Here is a 22,822-nt window from a genome sequence, read left to right on the forward strand (position 1 = left end):
AGGACACAGCATGGTTTTGTTAAGGGGAAGTCTTGCCTGACCAATTTGATTGGATACTATGATGCAGTCACAAAAGAACTGGATGCAGGGAATAACTTTGATATTATATACTTGGATCTTAGAAAGGCTTTTGATACTGTTGCACATGGAAGACTGCTGCACAAATTGGAGCAGTGTGGCATTGGAGGCAAGTTGCTGCTATGGATAAAGGGGTGGTTGAGGGGGAGAAGACAGAGAGTGGTAATCAATGGACACTGCTCATCGTGGACTAATGTTATTAGTGGAGTCCCTCAGGGTTCAGTATTGGGGCCTTTATTGTTTTCTGTATTTATAAATGATATTGATGATGGTATATCAGGCTTAATGTCCAAGTTTGCAGACGATACAAAGGTTGGCAGGGTTGTCAAGGACACTACTGACACTATGCTGCTGCAACAGGATTTGGAAAGGTTGAGCAGATGGGCTTCGAGGTGGCAAATGAAGTTTAACATTGACAAATGTAAAGTACTACATATGGGAAACAGCAACCCCAGAGCAACGTATCAACTCTGTGGTACTACACTGACAGTGGTAGAGAATGAAAGGGACCTGGGGGTGGTGGTGCAGGCAGATATGAAGTTCTCTGAGCAGTGCAGACGAGCTGCAAGAGTAGCTCATGGTGTATTGTCAATGATATATAGAAATTTTTCTAGCAGGGATAAGGAGGTGATTATTCCCTTGTATAAGGCAATGGTCAGGCCACACCTAGAGTACTGTATACAGGCCTGGAGGCCTCATTTCAGGAAGGATGTAGAGCTGCTGGAACGAGTACAGAGAAGGGCAACTAGATTGGTGAATGGGACAAAGGGGTTCTCTTACGAAGAAAGGCTTAAGTTTTGCAAATTACAGTGTCTGGAAACTAGGCACCAGCGGGGTGATCTGATAGAGGTGTACAAAGCCTTGAATGGTTTGAGCATGCTCAATGCTGATGGGATTCTTCCTCTAGCTCAGAAAAATCACCTGAGAGGGCATAAATTCAAATTGAGGAAAGACAGATGTAGGATAGATGTGCGGAAATTTGCCTTTAGCCAGCGGGTGGTTGGTGGGTGGAACAGACTTCCATCCCTTGTCGTGGAAGTTGATAGCCTAAATAAGTTTAAGGCTCAGCTGGACAGGTATTTCGAACGAACAGTGGGGTGAAGTGGAAGTGGTTATTTTTATTTATTTATGTTACTTTTTTTTTTTTTTTGGCTGATGCTGCATAAGCTTGCTTTCTTGCATCAAATGCCTCTACTAATGCTAATGCTAATGCTAATGCAGCTGGTAATTGCAAGTTAAAACCTACGATGATTTATCACTCAGAAAATTCTAGGGCCCTAAAGAACTATGCAAAAGCTAGCCTCCCTGTTAATTATAAATCTAATTCAAAAAGCTTGGATGACTGGAGATCTTTTCTCAAATTGGTTCACGTACTATTTTAAGCCTACATTTGAGACTTATTGCAAGGAAAAGAAAATTCCTTTTAAGATTTTACTTCTTGCAGACAATGCCCCTGGCCATCCTAGAGCTCTAACTGATTTGTACAAGGAGATAAATGTTATTTTGCTACCTGCAAATACAACTTCATTGCTGCAGCCTATGGACCAAGGTGTTATTGCAGAGTTTAAATCGTATTAATTAAGAAGACTTTTGCTACGGCTATAAATGCCTTAGACAGTGATACAGTAGCTGGGCATAAACAATATAAATTAAAAGCATTTTGGAAAGGCTTCACAATTCTGGCTGGTATAAAAACTATTAGAGATGCATGGGAGGAAGTTAAAGAAACAACATTGAAAGGTGCTTGGAAGAAGCTAATTCTCATATGGATGATTTTGAAGGCTTTGAGAATTCTGTGAAGGTAGTCACTACAAATGTTGTGGAAATGGCAAGGGAATTAGAATTGTAAGTCAAGCCTGAGGATGTGGCAGAATTGCTTGTCTCTCATGATAAGACCCTAACGGATGAAGATCTTCTGATTGAAGAACAAAGAAGGATGTTTCATGAAGAGGCATCCCATCCTGATGATATTCCTGCTATCCCTAGAGAAATTACCACTGAGGAATTGGAAGAAGCTATCAACTGTATAGAAATGGGGATAGCAGCTTTTGAGAGAATTGATCCAAATTTCGAAAGAAGTTCTAAAGTGAATGCAAGACTTCTAAGACGATATTGCATGCTGTAAAGAAATTCTATGGGAAAGGAGACGGAAATTCGTGAGACAAAGTTCGTTGGTTTCCTACTTTATGAAAGTACCATCACAACCTTTGACAGCCCTGAACAATCTTCAACATCAACACAAATCCTTGCAAGAGCTTCAACCAAGTTTCCATTGTCAAAATGAATAAGATTTGTTAATGAGTCAGATGATGAAAATGTGCCATCTCCTTTATCCGTCCTACAATAAATATATTCATTTTTTTTCAAATTTACATTTGTCAATCACTAAGCTAAGGACGAAAATATTAACGTAAGCAATGTGTGTACCATATATTCATTTGATTTTCGTATCATTTTTTAAGGCCTAGCTCTGTTGCTCACTTAATATATGATAGCTTAAACATGTTATTAGGCTTTTATATGCATTCGCAAGTGAAAAAAAGGCTATGTTCCACTTTTCAGCAGGGGCATGGAACCTAACCCACCATATGAGTGGGCCCTACTGTGTATGATATCAAAATTATTTTTTGCATCCAGTTCCTTTGGTACCACACCGTAGTATTCAATGAAATTGGTCACACAAGGCTTCCTCTTAACAAACCCATGCTCTGTCTGAACTACTACTTCAGTCTTGTCTAGGTGATCCTGTATCACCTCTTTAACCAGCAACTTCATTATTTTCCGTACGAGCAGAAGTTAAACTAACAGGTCTATAATTATTTGTGTCACCCTTTGCACCCCCCCCCTTTGTGAATTGGGGATACATTTTCACACTCCAGTCCATGGGGATCTCCCCTGAATCTGAGGATGCTCTCATAATTATGTCTAAGGGTTTGCATACTTCCCTTGCTGCCTCCAATATAACTTTATAGATTCCATCTGCCCCAGGTGCCTTTTTTATGTTTAACTTCAACAATTTCTCCTCATTTTGCTCTTGGTTATTACAAAATCACTTAGCTCCCTATTAGTTTTCCCTCCTTGAATAACTCCTCATGTGAATGTAAATGCAGAATACTCATTCAGTTTATCAGCTACTTGAGCAGGATCATCAATAGTTGAATCATCTATGTTAAGTGAGCCAATCTGATTCATCCCCTTCCTTCTAGAGTTTACATCAGTAAAGAACTCTTTGCTGTTTTTCTTTGCATCCTTTGTCAAAGATTTTTTGTAATCTGCCTTTGGGAGATTACAAAAAACCTTCTTTGGGACTTGATTATAGACTAGTTTATATCTGCCATAGGCTTCTGTGTTGCTTGATAATTTATATGCATCCCACGCATTTTTCTTCTCTGCCACAAGCCTCATTAATTCATCTGACATCCATTTAGGCCTGAACCTTGAAAAGTATTTCTTAGTTGGTATGAAAAGTCTAGTAGCCTCCAAGATTAACTCCTTCCCAGAACATTTTGTTCCGGAAAATTTTTCGTAACGGATTGACTTTTTTTATTTTACAGATTAAAAGTATGCAGAATGCGAATACTCATTGTATAGTTTTTTGTCTTTTTTATTAATTTTTTCGTAGAAAATAAATGGGAGTAATTAACCCATTTGGGCTATCCCGAGTTCTCGTGTAAGCCAAAAAGTGTGCAAATTATACAGATTTTTTAATAAATTAGTGCTTGAGCTAAAAGAAAGGAACAGAAAAACTCTTCATTACTCATTATATAAATAAATTTAAAAAATCAAGTGGAAAGCACAAGCAGTAACCTCCCGCCACAAGCAATAATCCCAAACTAACTACATTCTAACACACGGCTGCCGCAAGTGGATAGGAGAGGTGAGCGTCACTTACGGGCGGCAGTTCAAGAGGGCACCGAAATATTTTTCGATATTGTTTTTGTGAATTATTTTCGTGGGTTTAGTATTCTGCATTTAGGATGGCAAATTATATTTTGCTTACTGGTGGCACTGGAACGCACACTACTGTTCTGACATTGCCGTACAATATAAGTAAAACGAAAGCCAGTCTTCTGCTGCCAGGTGTAAGAAGATTCTGAGAAATCTCGGGATTTACCTGGCTAATGCAAAATTAGCCATAAAAATGCCCAATAAAATACGTTTCAGTCCTAAATTTGGGTATTATTGTATCCCAAGATATTTCATATAGTTCCAAATAACTTTTACAACTAAAAACGAGATATCTCAGGATAATCCATGAAGGGGTTAAGTCCCTGAAGGCTTTCCATTTATAATTAACCATTGGTAACATCAGCTGATCCCACTGTATAGAATTTAAAAACTGTCCGAGACCACTGAAGTCACCTTTATGAAAACAAAAACCCTTCCCTTTACCCTTGATGTTAGATACATCTTTAAGTAAATCCCACATCAGTACACTGTGATCACTGTCACCTAGTGGTTCCTTTATCTGCAAATTCTTAATGCATGACTAATCACTGCTGATTATCAGATGAAGAGTATTACTCCCTCTGGTTGCCCCTAGAACGTGTTACTGTAGAAAACAATCCTCCAATAAATCCACAAAAGTCTTGCTAGTGTGCAAGTGACGAAATCACAAGTTCCAGTCAATATCTGGAAAGTTAAAATTCCCCATTACAAGACATTGTGATTTACTGGCCCACTATTTCTCTGCACAACTGTTAATTGTACTCATCAGAGTCACAGGCCTAAAACACACTCCTCCTCTCATTTCCCCTTTCCCAGTGTTTATGTCACAGTAAACAGACTCAACATTGCACTATCCACCCATGTCAACTGGATGCACTACCTTAGATTTTATGTGTTTCCTAACAGCATAATCCTTCCTCCCTTCCTACCCTGTCTATCCTTTCTGTACACATTGTACTCCCCAGATTCCAATTCTGCACTACTTATATCTGTGAGACCATGTCTCTGATATCTCAACAATATCTGCCTTTGATGTCTTGATCAGCACTTCAAATTCATCAAATTTATTTAATATACTTCTAGCACTGGTGTGCATTCAAGTATACATGCACTTGTTCTTACTCTTAGTTACCCTAACACAGCCCATGTACTTGTTCCATGATGACTCCCAGCAGCTCTTGTAATCTGAGCAACTTGCTCTCTTGGCTTTTGCTCATTACAATAGAAGCAGTGCAAGAATCACTTTCACCTCTGCCTGCGGCTACTTTTAGTCTGTGAATCCCCCCAAGCTAGCAGTTTTCCAACCCACCTAACACTGCCTCAATGGCATCAGCATTCTTGTACCCTTTCTATTTAAGTGTATCCCATCCCTGTAGAAGCAGTCTCTCCTGTTAGCAAGCAGAGACCACACTGAAAAAAAATTCTAACCCATGAGCCTTGCACAATGTCACCAGGGTCGAATTGATTGACAAGGCTCTCATCATGTATTCCTATCATGTCTGTTCAGAACTGCAGACACTTTCACATTCAACCCTAACTTGCAACTTTTTATCATCATTGACTTGTACTTGTTAAGTAAATCTGCAGATCTCTTACTCTTAAGTCATTAGTGCCAAAGTGTGTAACAATATCACCTTTTGTGCCCTTAAAAGATGATATCTGCACTACAATGTCATCAACTTTTGCCCCTGGCAGACATACCCTGGTCTTGTTCCACCTATCCTTTTTGCATAATATATTCCTCATCTCCCTGACAATAGATTAAGAAAAATAACTAGTTGCTGTGGGACCAGCACATTCTGCCTTGGAGATTGCCGCTGTGTTGCCTGATGCACAAGAGTGACCGCTGGTGTTGAATTGAACAGCTGAGAGTTTGATGGGCCCTAATTAATTTCTTTGAGGGCATCTACCCTACACCTCAAACTCTCATAGACACCCATCAGGACACCCATCACCATTAGGTGAGTTGGCACCTAATTTCTTCACAGTCTCTGCACCTAGCACACACAAAGACATCTTGCTTGGCTAGATCATGTCCTGTTCTAGAAAGGTCTGCAAACATTTCACACATTTTTTTAGACTGTGATGCGTTGGAGAATCGTCCCCTTCAGTTCTCCCCCAAGCCACAGCACTCCTGTTACTTTGTACCCATTGCTTTGCTGCTCTAGTCTGAGTCATGATTCCGTTTAAGTATAATTTAATTAACAATGAAATTTAATAAGATTAATAAATTTTACTGATTAATTGATAATACTATACTAATCTAACAGATTTCTTATACATTGCTACATATTTTTCTATCTAGTTTTACGTTAAACCTTACACTATGAAATTCGGGATATAATTACGCTATTCCGTATCATATAATGGCAAAGGCCTTTGTTATGTGTAATCTTTATCCTCAAGATTTTGCCACATCTTGTAATGAGCGGCATTTTTTACTTTATGTCCATGTCTTAGTAACTAATATAGTGGTCGAGTGATAAAGCATGAATGGTGCTTCAAATCAAAGTCTGTCATTCATCCAGCGTTATTTTCTTGTAACATGTGAATGTATGATTGTGAGTTTGATACTTCCTGAAGACTTACTAGCGGAGACAGATGTTAACTTGTTGATCATTACAATGGCGTCTGTGAGAGCATTATTTAGCCACAGCAAAATGTGCATGTGTGGACTACTGCAATGTTGAAATTCTGTGTGCTTGAAAAAAGTTGACCATGTAAAATTGACCAAACGTGCTATAACATTTCAACTGCAATATGTTCATAATTATATCTAGTCTTCTTAAAATATATCACACAAGTTACAGCATCTTCATTCACTAGCGTCGCCTTCTGCATGAAGTCCATGTCACTCGTGTCGTCTTCACTAACATCACGCCCATTATTCTGTAACTTGTACAATAGCCGAAGCACCTACGGCCAACCAATTTCACTGGCACTCAGAATCAAGAACACTGTATGTTTACTGAGCTCTCTAATCATAGCAAATAGATCGTGCTTACATTGAGCCCAGTAGTAGATCAAGTTTGGAAATGTCCTTGGGAAGGCCAAATTGTTTTCAAATATAGCTGTTAATGTATTCTTTGGATTAAACTTGCTTGGGAATCAATTTAGTATTTATACCTATGTATTTGAAAGCCACTGTCAGAGCCTCTCATTATCTTCATTTCTATGTAAAGAAATGGAGTAATACTGCATCGGTCAGATCATCTGAGCTCGCTCATTGCCATCGTGAACAGAGTCAAGTAAATTCTCTCTGAATGTTCTGAATTCTCCAAGATAAATGCTGGGAAAGGACAGTTCCTCTGCATTCTCAAACGTTAAGCTCTGTGGCATGTTAATTTCTCCTGGAGGGATTCTAAGATATTTATCTTTGCTCCACAACATTTGTAGTTGGGCGATGAGACTTTCCTCAATCAGAACTGCTTCGCTTATGTTGTCTTTAGCCAAATTAATTTCCATGTAACTGTCATCAAAGAAAGTAGTAATAGTAGTGGCATGTGATGCAAGAAAGCAAGTGTATGAGCTTATGCAGCATCAGCCAAAAAAAAAAAAAAAAAAATCACACCATTCCCTCAAATGCCTGTCCAATTTCTCCTTAAATTTATTTAACCTATCAACTTCCACGACAGATGGAAGTTTGTTCCAGCAATTAACCACCCGCTGGCTAAAGGCAAACTTCCGCACATCTATTCTACATCTGTCTTTTCTTAATTTGAATTTATGCCCCCTTAGGTTCGTAATCTGAACAAGTGGAAGGATCCCATCAGAATTCGGCATGCTCAACCCATTCAAGGCCTTATATGCCTCGATCAGATCACTGTGCAGGTGCCTAGTCAAGAGCCATTGCAGTTTGCAGAACTTAAGCCTCTCTTGGTAAGAGGATCCCTTCATTCCCCTCACCAATCTTGTTGCCCTTCTCTGTACACACTCAAGCAAATCTACATCTTTCCTAAAATGAGGCCTCCAGACCTGTACGCAGTACTCAAGGCGCAGCCTGACCATTGCCTTATACAAAGGGACAATCACCTCCTTCTCCCTGCTAGCAAAATTCCTATATATCATTGACAAAACCCCATGACCTGCCCTGGCAGCCTGTCTGCATTGCTCAGAAAACTTCATATCTGACTGCACAATTACTCCCAGGTCTTTTTCATTTGATACAATTGATAGAGGCATGTGTCGACAAAATACTAAAGCCACGCTTTAACCACTTGCTTTCTTACCCGATCAAATAGCTGGACTTGTGTATTTTCCTGCATTTTATATGAAAGTTTATACAATAATCACTGTCAGTCTCCCTTGGCAAGCGATGAACCATTGTGTTGACTGAAACAGACACATTGATCACTTGGCCCAGAATGCTGTACTGTCCATGTATGCATGTCTCAGGTGCCTTATTTACATGAACAGTTTGTTTGTTATTTAATTTTTAGGAGCATTAGCAACTAAGGCCATATTGCTCCGTGAATATGCGGTGGTCATTCCCTGACCTTTCTGGTGGTGACGGGCTCAAACCCTGGTCTAATCAAGAAGCGTGTGCTACGCACTGCTGCTCCTTCCCACCTGGCTACAGAAGCGCCTACATGAATGGTAAGTGAGGTGAAATCAGCCTGTAACCAAATTGAAGTTAGATTTGTTTCACAAATATCGTATTTGTTTCATAAATCTAACTTCGGTAAATACGATAGAATATCTGGGTACACAAAGCCATTCAACTTAGATAGTGCCAGAATGGCACTATCTAAGTTGAATGGTTGTTCTTAAGTGATCCTCTACAGCTATTACACACAAGGATCCCGTCGACGTCAACATTGGGAAATGCAGTGCATATCAATGGTGCATCTTTAGCAGCTGGTTTCTTTGTGTCATTTTTGAACCATAGATGATTGCAAATGTAGCACATAGAACAGAAATCATTTTTCGTAAATCGGTTTTCGAATTCTTGATGTGTGTTCTTATGTAAATATTAGACGGCATAACGAAATGGAGCTTGATCGTTTAAACTCATCTGCTCCACAATTAGAGAAATGTTCCATTGTACATAATTAATACTCACTTCGGGTACATCATTTTTAGGTAGAGCAGCAGAATTGGTGGCTGAAGTTTTCTCTTTGTCTTTTAAGCTTGATTTCCTGTTTGTCTTTTAAGCAATCTCAATAGCCTTTTTTCGTTCATGTGCACTCATTGCTACCTTCATCTTTTTCTTAGGTCCTGTCGCTTTTATTCTTGCTGAACACTTTCAAGAATGCTCTGCACTTCACTTCAGCATCATTGAATGCCTTTTCAAAAATTATTCATGTGACTTTTATATCAGCACCTAACAATGGAATGTAACGAAAATGCAAGATAAAAAAAGAAATTATTGACAAATATTTGTATTATTGCAGTCATATGACAAATACTTGTACTGTTGTAATCATACTTCCTGCAACTGGTAACAGCAGGAAGTATGATTGTGATGTCATACTATGCAACAAATAGCTACAATCAAATTGGTAATTAGGCTATTGGCTTGGATTTTGCTAACCTCTTTCAAGCCTAGGATGTTTTCATATAAAATAAAAAATCTTTCGTACATACAAGGTACACATGCAGGGTTTTTTTTTTATTTTATTATGTTTTTCTAATGCAGTTCAATGAACTTCAAATGAACAACGTTTGATTTTTGTAAATCAGTTTGCTAGAACTCAAGATATCGCATGTGGCACGCGTTCTAATCACACTAGTGAGTGCTCAGCACAGACTATTAGGGGGAGCGTGAGAAGTGCTTCTGGCAGAAGCCCCGGCTGACATCACTTCCTTGACGCATTTTTTCAAGACCAATCATATTTACTCAGTTAGGTGCACCAAGGATGTTTCACATCAAAAACATCCCCATATCACCTATTTGTTCACTCCAAAAGTTTGTCCACTTCTTCCTTGAATTTATTTAAACTGTCAACTTTCACAATAACAGATGCATGTTTGCTCCAGCAATTAACTACCTGCTGGTTAAAAGCAAATTTCTGCATACTTATTCTACAATTGTCTTTCCTCATGAGTTTATGCCCAATCAGGTTCATAATCTGAGCAAGAGGAAGAATCCCATCAACACTGAGCCTGCTCAAACCATTCAAGCCCTTATACACCTCAATCAGATCACCTCGCAGTTGCCTAGTCTCCATATGCTGCAATTTGCAGAACTTGGTAAGACCACCCCTTTGTTCCCCTCACCAATCTTATTGCCCTTCTCTGTACTCATAGCAGCTCTACATCCTTCCTAAAATGGGGTGCCTCCAGAAAGGCAATGGTCAGGTGTGGCCTGACCATTGCCTTTTACAAAGGGATAATCACCTCCTTATCCTTGCTAGCAAAATTCCTGTATATCATTGGCAAAACCACATGACCTGCTCTGGCAGCCTGTCTGCACTGCTCAGGAAACTTCACATCTGACCAGGGGTGGCTTGTTGGTAGGCACTGCAGAACTGCAGTACCACCCTCCAGTTTTTTAGATCTAAATATACATTCAACGGAGCTATATGAAATTTTGTGAAGAACAATGCAATGCAATGAATATTTTTATTAACAGGTCTCGCATATAGTATACTCATCATCTATTTCCAATAATCATTTCAATAATAAATGAATAAAAATACGAAATCATTTTCAACCTTGAAGTTTTACCGTAGGTGGAACTGTGCACTATGCAGTTCCCCATTTTGGCCTCAGTGGTTAAATCAATGCCTAGTTGGCAGATTGCCAATATGCATTTTTTAAAGGTGATAAAATGAGTCAAAGGAACTGTGGAAGGAGCAGTGCCGATATGAACAGTGCACCAAACTTTAATGAAAAAGTTATTAATCTATTTTCAACAAATAAAAACTGCAGAATGGATTTTATTTTTAAATAATATTTCGAGATTACCCAAGTCCATTAATGGTAAGTGTCCACTTAATGTTTTGTAGTATTTTTAACTTGCTTATTATTACCATCTATGTCTACATGTCTTATAACCAAGGCAATTTAATTCAACTTTCAGAAGCAGCACCCCCATACATCAGTCACAAGCTGCCACTGCATCTGACTGCACAATTACCCCCAAGTCTTTTCCATTCTCCACTACCCTGAGTGTAGTACCACACAGTTGGTACATTTCTCTGGGGTTACCACTACCATATGCAGTACTTTGCATTTATCAATGTTAAATTTCAGTTGCCACTTCTCAGTCCATCTGCCCAACTTTTCTAGATCCTGTTCAGGACTTGCACACAGGGGTTATATCCAGGGTTACTAACAGTCCCACCATCATCAAAGTGCAAGCAGAGGATTTGGACATCACTGATCTGCACTTGTTAAGCAAGTCCACAGATCTCCTACTCAATGTCATTAGTGACAATGTACAACAATATAACCTTCTGTGCCGTTAAAAGATGTATCTGCTCTACAACGTCATTAACTTTTTCCCCTGGCCCCTGGTATTAACTGCAACCCGTGTACCCTTGATTCATTCATCTATTTAAACAAACTTCTTTATTTCAAGATAAAAAAACAGTCAAAACATTGGTATTATTATGGTTATTTCCAAATTCGAAATACAGTCTGACCTCCCTTTGACAAACTTCCATATAGCAAATTTTGTTTTTAGCAAATTTTTTTGATTTTCCCTTGGTCAATACATTTAAAATAGTTTCCGTATAACAAAGAAAATTTCCATATAACAAAATGATTTTGAGAGACCTAAAGCTGATACTGTACAAAGCAAGAATTAAGAGCTAAAAGGATTAAGAATGAAGAGCTAAAACATTCCACAATTTAGTGGTACCTGTAAAATCCCATACAACTGCCTCTACTGTACCTAGAAGTCAAGCTGGTCAACTGCCATCTATGTGTCCACAGAAATTGGCAAAGATTAAGGCATATTCCCAACATGGACATTGGCTCTGGTCAACCTGTTTTCTACTGTAAGTGCCCTATTAGAGAATTAGGAGAGAGCGATTTTCCTTTATCCGGGAAATTCATATAGTTTCACAGAAATCAATCGTCCACACTTTCACTAAATTTCACCTGTCCTCTTTTTACATGGTAGGTACAAGTGGTCCCTAAATAAGTTTTGTTTTAACTGCTGTGCAACTAACCTTACAATATCTAAGAAGAAATCTTTAAGTGTAGTGGAAAAAGTGGAAGTGCTTAATAATGTAGATCAGGGCATTCAAAAATAAATAAAAAAATTGCTTTAAAATTTGGTATCCTTGCCAGTAGTGTGCCAACCATTCTGAAAAACCATGTTTCAATTCTCAAACGGTTTGAGGAAATGGGACCAAGTTGGAAGCGTACAAAATTATGGCTGTATGAAGACATAGATGAAGCCATTTTTAAGTGGATGAAGTTGATTCAAGACCAAAATATGTCGATATTAGGGCCATTAATAAAAGAAAAGACTATGGAGTATGCATCTTTTCTAGGGTATAAAACATTCCAAGCCAGTTCTGGTTGGCTATACAAATTTAAAAAGCTTCGTGACTTAATGGAAAAAGTTATTTCTGGTGAAAGTGGAGTTGTAATCAAAGAAGACTGTACCCGTTGGTAAGAAAGAGTTTTGAAAAAAAAATTATGGAGGACTGAGAGCCCAAAGACATATTCAACGTTGAAGAAACATGTCCAATTTTTAAATGTTTGCTGAATAAGCCACTGACTTTTAAAAGTGATAAATGTTTAGGTGGTAAAAATAGTAAGGAGAGAATTAGTCTTTGTTGGTGCAAACATGGCTGATAATGAAAAACTGAAGCTTTTGGTAATAGGCAAAAGTAAACAATCCTGAAGTTTCAAAGGAGTAAAGTCGTTAGAGTTGGACTACTACTACAATAAAAAATCTTAGATGACAAGGGAAATTTTTGAACAGTGCATTTTAAATTTCGATAGAAAGATGATGAAAGAAAACAGATGTCCTGCCCACCTTCACTCGGTAATTTTGAGACTCACAAGTTACAAATTTAAATTACAATTACCAATTTACAATATTACTAATTGCAATATTTGTAAATTGGTAATTGTAATATTCTAAAATATTCAAATTTGTAACCTCTTCTATTTTCTGTTCCCAACAGCTTGGTCTGATGATGGGTATCGGTCAAATACCTGAAAGGTCACATTAATGTGTAGTAATGTAGGCAAACAGTCTAATAAACTATATTATTAATTTTCATGTGGTGTAAGAATGATTTTAATATAATAATAACCTTAATAAAAATGTTATGACCCATATCTCGGTTCACACAATGCTTTCAAAGCTTTGAATACCTTTATCGAAGTGGATAGCACATAATGGTAGAACTAAAGATCAGTAACAGGTATGCAGAGACCTATGGAGAAGCCTACTTAACTAAAATTTCTTATAAACAGTGATTTGCCAATTTCTTTCAAGGCACCCTAGAGATGGGCATATTGAACATAAAAGACTCCACAAATTAGAGAAGCATGGCATTAAGGGCAAGTTGCTGCTATGGATAAAGGGATAGTTGAGTGGGAATCAATGGACACTGCTCTTCATGGAGTTCCCGAGGGTTCGGTGTTGGGCCCATTGCTGTTTTGTATATTATTATTATTAGTCCTATGTGCAAGAAAGCCTGAGGCTTATGCTGCACCAACCAAAAAAAAAAAAAAATTCCCAAGTTAAAAATTCCCTGAGAAAGAGAGAGAGAGAAGTAGAAAGGAATCACCAAGAAAGAGAAGAATGATGATATCCAGCTGAGGACCCTGGGTTTGCCAAGCCCATACTCACCAGATGTGAGCAATTAATAAACTGACACGGGCAGCTTTCTTTATCAGCAATTTTGAGCTTCTGGCATACGAGTATATTTATCAATAATATTGATGAAGGTATATCAAGCTTAATGTCCAAATTTGCAGATGATACAAAAGTTGGCAGGGTTGTTAATGACAGTAATGGCTGCCTTTTTTTTTATGAGCAGGCCCATCACCCTAATTATTTCAGTTTTCTCATGGCTATGGAATTTATGTTAAAATTCATATATATCAAAGTGTGCACCCACGATGGCTTTTATATCCTTGTAAGTTGTCGACAAAATTAGGTACATACTGCTTTGGAATTTAAGTAATGCTCATCCACAAACCTAAGTCTAATCGCATCATGGCACGTGGTAACGCCAAACCTAACATATAGGTGGAAAAATGTTCTGCATCAAACCCTGCTGGCTTGCAAACAGAGAGATGCTCTGTGAAGGCTCTCCACAAACAAAATATATTGCTCTAGGAAAATTTCAACCCAACTAAAAATGCAACAGATGCAACATGCAGGCTGCATGTTGTTATGTGTTAATCTTTCATATCAATTATATGTACTTAATTATGACTTGTGTTATTAATTTATGTATCCTTTTAAACTATAAGCCTCTATAACTGTTGCAATAGTTGTTCCGGGGCAAGCCTGCAACACAGTGAAGAATGGAACAAATTATATTGGGAATCAGACTGTAAGATAAGAAGAGAAACACATGGATTAATTAGCAAACTCAAGTAAAGGACATTCTTATCAAAATTAAAGAACTAAATTGGTCTTGGGCAGGACACATAGCATGAAGACAAGATAACATATGGACTAAGAAAATAACTGAATGGTACCCAAGAGGAGCTAGAAGAAAACCTGGAAGACAATGACAGAGATGGACAGATGAAATTCATGAGTTTGTGGGTAGCAAATGGATGGCCATTGCACAAAACAGAAGGAACTGGAAAGTTGCTGGAGAGGCCTTCATCCTGCAGTGGATTGAAAATGGCTGATGATGATGAAGCTTGCAATTGTCAGTGTATTTTGTGCCAGTATAGGTGGTACATCTTGGCATGGTCACGCTGGCCGTCACTTTGTCTAGATTGCCTCTAGACAAACCTGTGACCACTGGCATATTTTTGTATTTGTTGCCTCTCTATATTGTATGAAATCCTGATCAAGAGCTAATAAACAGAATTAATTAAGTAATGACAGTATGCTACTGCAACAAGATCTATAAAAGTTAGGCAGATGGGCTGAAAAGTGGCAAGTGAAGGTTAACATTGACAAATTCAAAGTACTGCATATGGGTAGCAGTAACATCAGAGTAATGTACCAACTGTGTGGTACTACACTCAGGGTAGTGGAGAATGAAAAAGAACTGGAAGTAATTGTGCAGTCAGATATGAAATTCTCTGAACAGTGCAGACAGGCTACCACGACAGTTCATGCAGTTTTGTCAAAGATATACAGGAATCTTGCTAGCATGGATAAGGAGGTGATTATCCCTTTGTATAAGGCAACCGGCAGGCTATGTTTTGAGTACTGCATACAATTCATATAACTCTGGAGGCCTCGTTTTAGGAAAGATGTAGAGCTGCTGGAATGATTACAGAGAAGGGCAACAAGACTGGGGTGGGAAAAAAGGGATGCTCTTACCAAGAAAGGGTTGAATTTTGCAAATTGTAGTATCTGGACACTAGGCACTTGCAAATGATCAGATTGAGGTGTTAAGGCTTTGGATGGTTTGAGCAAGCTCAAATGCTGATGGGATTCTTCCTCTTGCTCAGATTATACACACGAGGGGTCATAAATTCAAATTGATTAAAGACAGTTTCAGAATAAATGTGTAGAATTTTGCAAGTGGTTGACTGCTGGAACAAACTTCCATCTGTTGTTGTGGAAGTTGATAGCTTAAATTAATTCATAGAAGAACTAGACAAACTTTTGAAAGGAAACGCTAAGTGAAAAATGGGAAACATCTTTTTTTTTTATTGGCTAATGCTGTATAACCTTGCTTTCTTTCATCACATGCCACTAGTAATGCTAATGCTAAGTATACATCTCTGCCAAAGCTGAACCTTTGGTGGAAATGCAGCAAAAAAAATAAAACAGTAGGTGCATGGTTTATGTTATACACCATTTAGCTTTAGCATAGGCATACGATGCAAGAAAGCAAGCTTATGCAGCATCAGCCAAAAAAAAAACCCTCCCATTTGACCCCTCCATTCATTCCAAATGTCTGTCCAGCTCAGCCTTAAATTTATTTAGGCTATCAACTTCCACAACAAAAGATGAAAGTCTGTTCCACCAATCAACCACCCGCTGGCTAAAGGCAAATTTCCGCACATCTATTCTACAACTGTCTTTCCTCAGTTTGAATCTATGCACCCTCAGGTTCTTAATCTGAGCAAAAGGAAGAATCCAATCAGTATTCAGCTTGCTGAACCCATTCAAGGCCTCATACAACTCAATCAGATCAACTCACAGGTGCCTACTCTCCAGATGCTGCAAATTACAGAACTTAAGCCTTTCTTGGTAAGAACACCCCTTTGTTCCCCTCACCAATCTTGTTTCCCTTCTTTGTACTCATTCTAGCAACTCTACATCCTTCCTGAAATGAGGCCTCCAGACCTGTACACAGTACTCTAGGTGTGGCCTGACCATTGCCTTGTACAATGGATAATCACCTCCCTCTCCCTGCTAGCAAAATTCCTATATATCAATGACAAGACTCCATGACCTGCCCTGGCAGCCCATCTGCACTGCTCAGAAAACTTCATATTTGACTGCAACAATTACCCCGGGTCTTTTTCACTCCACTTCCCTGAGTGCATTACCACATAGTTGGTACATTTCTCTTGGGTTATTGCTACCCATATGCAGTACTTTGCATTTGTCAATGTTAAACTTCAGTTGCCACTTCTCAGCCCATTTTACCAACTTATCCAGATCCAGTTGGAGTAGCATACTGTCTTTACTGTCGTTAACAACCCTGCCAACTTTTGCATCATCTGCAAACTTGGACATTAATCCTGATATACCTTCATCAGGACAGAGATGGTCATTGATGAATACACAAAACAACAATGGGCCCAGCACCGAACCCTGCGGAACTCCACTAACATTTGTCCACGAAGGGCAGTGTCCACTGATTACCACTCTGTCATCTCCCACTCAACCATCGCTTTATCCATTGTAGCAACTTACCCTTAATGCCATACCTCTCCAATTTGTACAGCAAAGGATATAGGTTATAAAGCAAGAAATACTTTAAAATGATGCACTTTATAATGTTATTCTGCATTTTGATGCTATACTGCAGGGCGCCTCCGTAGCCAGGAGCAGCAGTGCATAGCACACGCTACTTGATTAGACCGGGGTTCGAGCCTGTGACCACCAAATATGGAGGATGTGGAAAGGTCAGGGAATGACCACCGCATATCCCCAGAGCAATATGGCCTTAGTTGCTAATGCTCCTAAAAACCAAATAACAAACAAGCTATACTGCATGATAATAAACAAATAATATCTTTAATAACAAAAGTCTTCTTATTCATTCAAAAAATATATATATTTCATAACTGCTTTACTAGCTTCAGATCATTCTGACATAAAGCCAGCAAAAAAAAAAAAAAAAAACACCAAAGCTCTGAAAAAAAAAAAAAATTCACAAAGGAGCAGATGTGCAGATACACAAACATGGCACAATGGTTTCTGGTTCAGGAATTCTCAGGAGATTTTTATTTATTTTTTTTTTTTGACTTGATTTCCAGGAACAAGACTTAAGAGATTTTTAATTCTTAATTGTGAGCTATGTATATAATTTTTTAATGTACAATATAAAATTACTGATTATTTTAATAAATAAAATAGACTACACAAATAGATCAACATTGACAAATGCATTGATAATTATATAATGATAATTACATTAAAATAGGACAAATTAACAATTAATAAGAAAAAAATTTATATAAAATAAATAAATAGCAATATTAAACTAAAACAATACAAATACCATATTTATAAATATAGACAATGGAATACGTAAGATATCTGTCGACATCATGCACATATATACCATAAGGGAGGGGGGGTAACAAAAAGTTCATACCCTGACCTAGATAAAACATCAGTAGGAAGATGCCTATTTTAATATAAGCTGTATGTGAAATTTCATTCCCATTGGTGATCATATACCACAGGTGGAGCCTGGAATCTGAAAAAGGACGCTATCTTTGACAAAGTGGAGTATCGAGCAGTGATCAAGTTCCTGAAGTTGCAGGGAAAGAAAGCTCAGGAAATATTATTATTAGCCATATAGTGCAAGGAAACCTGAGGCTTATGCTGAACCAGCCAGGCCTTAATTGCTAATGCTCCTAAAAACCAAATAACAAACAAACAAACAAACAACTCAACCAGCCAAAAAAGTGGAGTATCGAGCAGTGATCAAGTTCCTGCAGTTGCAGGGAAAGAAAGCTCAGGAAATTATTATTATTATTAGCCATATGGTGCAAGGAAGCCTGAGGCTTATGCTGAACCAGCCAAAAAAAAATTCCTGAGTTACCCTGTGAGAGAGAGAGAGAGAGAGAAGTAAAAAGGAATCACCAAGAAAGAGAAGAATGATGATATCCAGCTCAGGACCCTGGGTTTGCCAAGCCCATACTCACCAGATGTGAGCCCCTGGGATTAAATTGACAAAAAAATGAAAGCTGTGTATGGGCAGAATTGTCCATCCTATGACACTGTAAAAAAGTGGAAGCGGGAGTTCCAGTCCAGTCATACAAACGTCTCTGATGAGCCAAAGGTTGAGCAGCTGGTGCTGAGTTACCGATATGTGACAATTCATTTCATCACAAAATTCAGGGTCTGCCACAGCATTTTACATGATCATCTGCACATGCCATTGCCACCACCAACTTTGTTGCCCAGTGCAGCTTCGAACTACTGCAGCACCCACCCTATTTTCCTGACCTAGCACTGTCAGAATTCTTGTTTCGAGAAAGGAAGAAACCATTACATGGACGCTGCTTTGATTCATCTCAGGAAGTCATCAATGAAGTAGAATCATGGTTTCAGGCAAAATATGCATACTTCTATGTTCAAAGCATTAAACTGATCCGTAGATGGGAGAAATGTGTTATTATATATGAAGAGTCCCTAGAAAAGGATTCAATTTCCTGTGAAGTGTCACCTTTCTACGGCTATTATTTCTAGTTAAGGGTAAGAACTTTTCGACACCTCCTTGTATTCATATACAGTCGTGTACATTGGAAGTGTTTTAACAGCTTTAGTTCCCAGTAGATTAAGAAACACAACAATTTTCGGCAGTATTTTACAGGGGAAAAGTATGCATCTTGTAGCCCGAAAAATACCAGTTTTTTGTGATAATGGGTACAGCGAGATTTTATTTTTCGCATATTAAAAGGATTTAGCAGTATACTGCAGTATTACTTAGGAATTATGTGTTTTACGGACCTTTAATTTATAATCCGACCATGTTGCAATGGTATTCCGTCCATAACACACCACGGTTTCTTTATTTCGTTTCTATGACACCAGGGGCTCAATCTGGTGAGTATGGGCTTGGCACACGCAGGGTCCTGCGCGGGATATCACCATTCTTCTCTTTCTTGGTGATTCCCTTCTGCTTCTGACTCTCTCTTAGGGTAACTCAGAATTTTTTTTTTTTTTTTTTTTGCTGGTGCAGCAAAAGCCTCAGGCTTCCTTGCACAATATGGCTAATGATAATAATAATAATATCACATTACAACTATCTATGGTCCAAATATATGAACCTGTTAAATTCACACAAATGACAAATTTAATACTGAGAAAGTTTCAAATAATGTTTTCCCCATTATACAACTTAAATATTACCTTATTATATATTCCTTCTAATATTTAATACAACTATTTCGTTCCCTAAGAACACATCTTTCACATACAAGACCGTTGCGAATGTATTAACTTCACGAAGATCACACAGAAACACTAACGTGTCCGTCCATTCCAAACACAAACACGACTATGCTGTCACTATAAATGCAGTCCAAGGGCGCTCGAAATGCGCTAAAATCTAAAATACAATTTAATGCTTTTAACCTTCAATAAAAGAACTAACACTGGTCATTTCTGCAATGTGTGTAAATATGTTAGGAATTGGAGGAATTTAAAGTGTGTATTTATTTATTTATTTTGCTCTGTATATAGAGCAAAATAAGTCGTAGATTAATGACGATGTAGACCACCGTTTCCCAAACGATGTTCTGTAGAACACCAATGTTCCGCGAGATGTGAACAAGTGTTCTGCGAAATTCATGATTAATAATTTAAAAAATAAAATAACTTTTGCATTTTTGTAGCGTTCAGCTCTTTTAGGCATACTTGCAGTATACGGGGCTTATCAAAGCCCCTGACGTCATTCTTGACAATCTAGGTTTAGCACCTTGTGTCACTTATACGTAGATTGAGACACAGAGTAATAAGATATCTTACTACTCTGTGGATTGAGAAAACACTTCCGCAGTGAATAAGTTTGGATTTAATACAACGGAATATGAGGGGAAAACGTTGTATTATGCGATTGTATTATTACTTTTAAGTAATAATAATAAAAAAAATTGTATTATTCTAGTAAAAGTAAAATTATGAAAATTTAAAAAGAAAAACTGTTAGTCTCAAGGGGGTGGGGGGGATCACAAAGACGTGGCACCAAACAGTCAACAGTACTTTGGATGCTATGTTCCCGGAGCACATTGATCCCACCACTTAATAATGGAGTCACTGGTTAAAAATGCATTGCAGGATCATCTAGACAAGACTGCAGCAATAATTCAGACACAGCATGGGTTTGTTAAGGGAAAGCCTTGTCTGACAAATTTGATAGGATATTACGATGTGGTTACAAAGGAACTGGATGCAAAAAATAATTTTGATATCATATATTTGGATTTCAGGAAAGCTTTTGACACTGTTGCGCATGGAAGACTATTGTACAAATTGGAGCAGAATGGTATTCAGGGTAAGTTGCTACAATGGATAAAAGGATGGTTAAGTGGGAGAAGACAGAGGGTGGTAATCAATGGGTGCTGCTCTTCTTGGACTAATGTTATTAGTGGGGTCCCACAGGGTTCGGTGTTAGGTCCACTGTTGTTTTGTATATTTATCAATGATATTGATGAAGGTATATCAGGCTTAATGTCGAAGTTTGCAGATGATACAAAGGTTGGCAGGGTTGTTAATGACAGTGTGATCACTGCCATTACTATCATTAACAACCCTGCCATTACTGCAACAGGATCTAGATAATCGGGCAGATGGGCTAAGAAGTGGCAACTGAAGTTTAACCTTGACAAATGCAAAGTACTGCATATGGGTAGAAGTAATCCCAGAGAAACGTACCAACTGTGCGGTAGTACACTTAAGGTGGTAGAAAATGAAAAAGACCTGGGAGTAATTGTGCAGGCAGATATGAAGTTTTCTGAGCAATGCAGACAGGCTGCCAGGGCAGGTCATGGGGTTTTGTCAATGATATATAGGAATTTTGCTAGCAGGGAAAAGGAGGTGATTATCCCTCTGTATAAGGCAATGGTCAGGCCATGCCTTGAGTACTGCGTACAGGTCTGGAGGCCTCATTTTAGAAAGGATGTAGATTTACTTGAGCGTGTACAGAGAAGGGCAACAAGATTGGTGAGGGGAATGAAGGGATCCTCTTATCAAGAGAGGCTTAAGTTCTGCAAATTGCAGTGGCTGGAGACTAGGCACCTGCGCGGTGATCTGATTGAGGTGTATAAGGCCTTGAATGGGTTCAGCACGCTGAATTCTGATGGGATCCTTCCACTTGTTCAGATTACGAACCTAAGGGGGCATAAATTCAAATTAAGAAAGGACAGATGTAGAATAGATGTGCGTAAATTTGCCTTTAGCCAACGGGTGGTTAATTGCTGGAACAAACTTCCATCTGTCGTTGTGGAAGTTGATAGGTTGAATAAATTTAAGGAGGAACTGGACAGGCATTTGGAGGGAATGGTGTGATTTTTTTTTTTTTTTTTTTGGCTGATGCTGCATAAGTTCATACACTTGCTTTCTTGCATCACATGCCACTGCTACTACTACTACTACTACTACTACTTCAGAACAAATACTGCTCTGCCAACAGAATATCACATACACAGCCGAGCAATTTGAGGCACCTTTCCCCAAGATTGAGCTGGAGATCGCAGCGGCTAAGATGAGAAACAAAGTCCCCAGGGGAAGATCTCCTAGAGCCAGAAATCATCAAGAAAGCAGTGGACACCATCCCGGAGGAAATATTGAAACTATACAACAAATGCCTCAAAGAAGGCTACTTCCCGAGCGGTTCGAGGGTGGCGACGCTCCGGCTAATCTTGAAGAATCCCACGAACAGACAGGACCTCCCAGGGTCCTATCGCCCGATAGCGCCCCTGACACTTCTCAGCAAGCTTCTTGAACATCTCCAGGATAGAGAAGCACTACAGAAACTCAGGCCTAGAGTCACCAATACAATTTGGATTTCGAAAAGGATACTCCACCACCGATGCCCTACGCAGCATCATCAACACTGCAACATAAACAAAAAAAATATTATTTTCGGGTAGCCTGTAATTAAATACATTAACCCGTATTTGTGTCTGTAAATTGCGTATGTTCTATGGTTCATTTGCCTGTTTTGCAGGACGAAAAAAACCCCAGTTACTGGGGAGAAAAACCTTGCTATCTACGCCTGAGACCAACTAACTCAGCCACAGAGTGAAAAAAGCCCATTAAAGTTCCTCCCGTCATCGACGGGATTCGAACCAGACCTTTTTCACCCGGTGTGGGGAGGACGGTGACGATACCACTGTGCTACCCGCGCAGACGCTGAAACATAAACAGACCACAAATACTTTCTTGCCATTGCGGTTGACTTTTCCGGGGCGTTTGACACCCTCTGGTAGCCAAGCGTCCTCAGCAGGCTCCGCGAGGACAAACTCCATTGATTCATCTGCGCGGGTAGCACAG

The 22,822-nt window shown here is 38.8% G+C and overlaps 1 protein-coding gene across 2 annotated transcripts in view; it reads right to left on the minus strand.

Moving 5' to 3' along the window:
* The window catches only part of LOC150087071 (plasminogen receptor (KT)), a 181,688-nt gene extending 161,887 nt beyond the window's left edge, over positions 1–19,801 (minus strand). Inside the window, exon 1 of one of the 2 annotated variants that reach the window (XM_090371794.1) lies at positions 19,679–19,801. The gene's annotated coding sequence lies outside the window, so the exon portion shown is untranslated. Of the gene's footprint in view, positions 1–9,088; positions 9,189–19,678 lie in introns of those variants that run through there. The other variant, XM_090371795.1, reaches the window with a different exon arrangement.
* Positions 19,802–22,822: the final 3,021 nt, after the last annotated feature.

This window comes from Mastigoproctus giganteus, chromosome 4, assembly GCF_048544385.1.
Source record: "Mastigoproctus giganteus isolate SK-2022 chromosome 4, ASM4854438v1, whole genome shotgun sequence".
In the NCBI taxonomy this organism is placed as follows: domain Eukaryota; kingdom Metazoa; phylum Arthropoda; class Arachnida; order Uropygi; family Thelyphonidae; genus Mastigoproctus; species Mastigoproctus giganteus.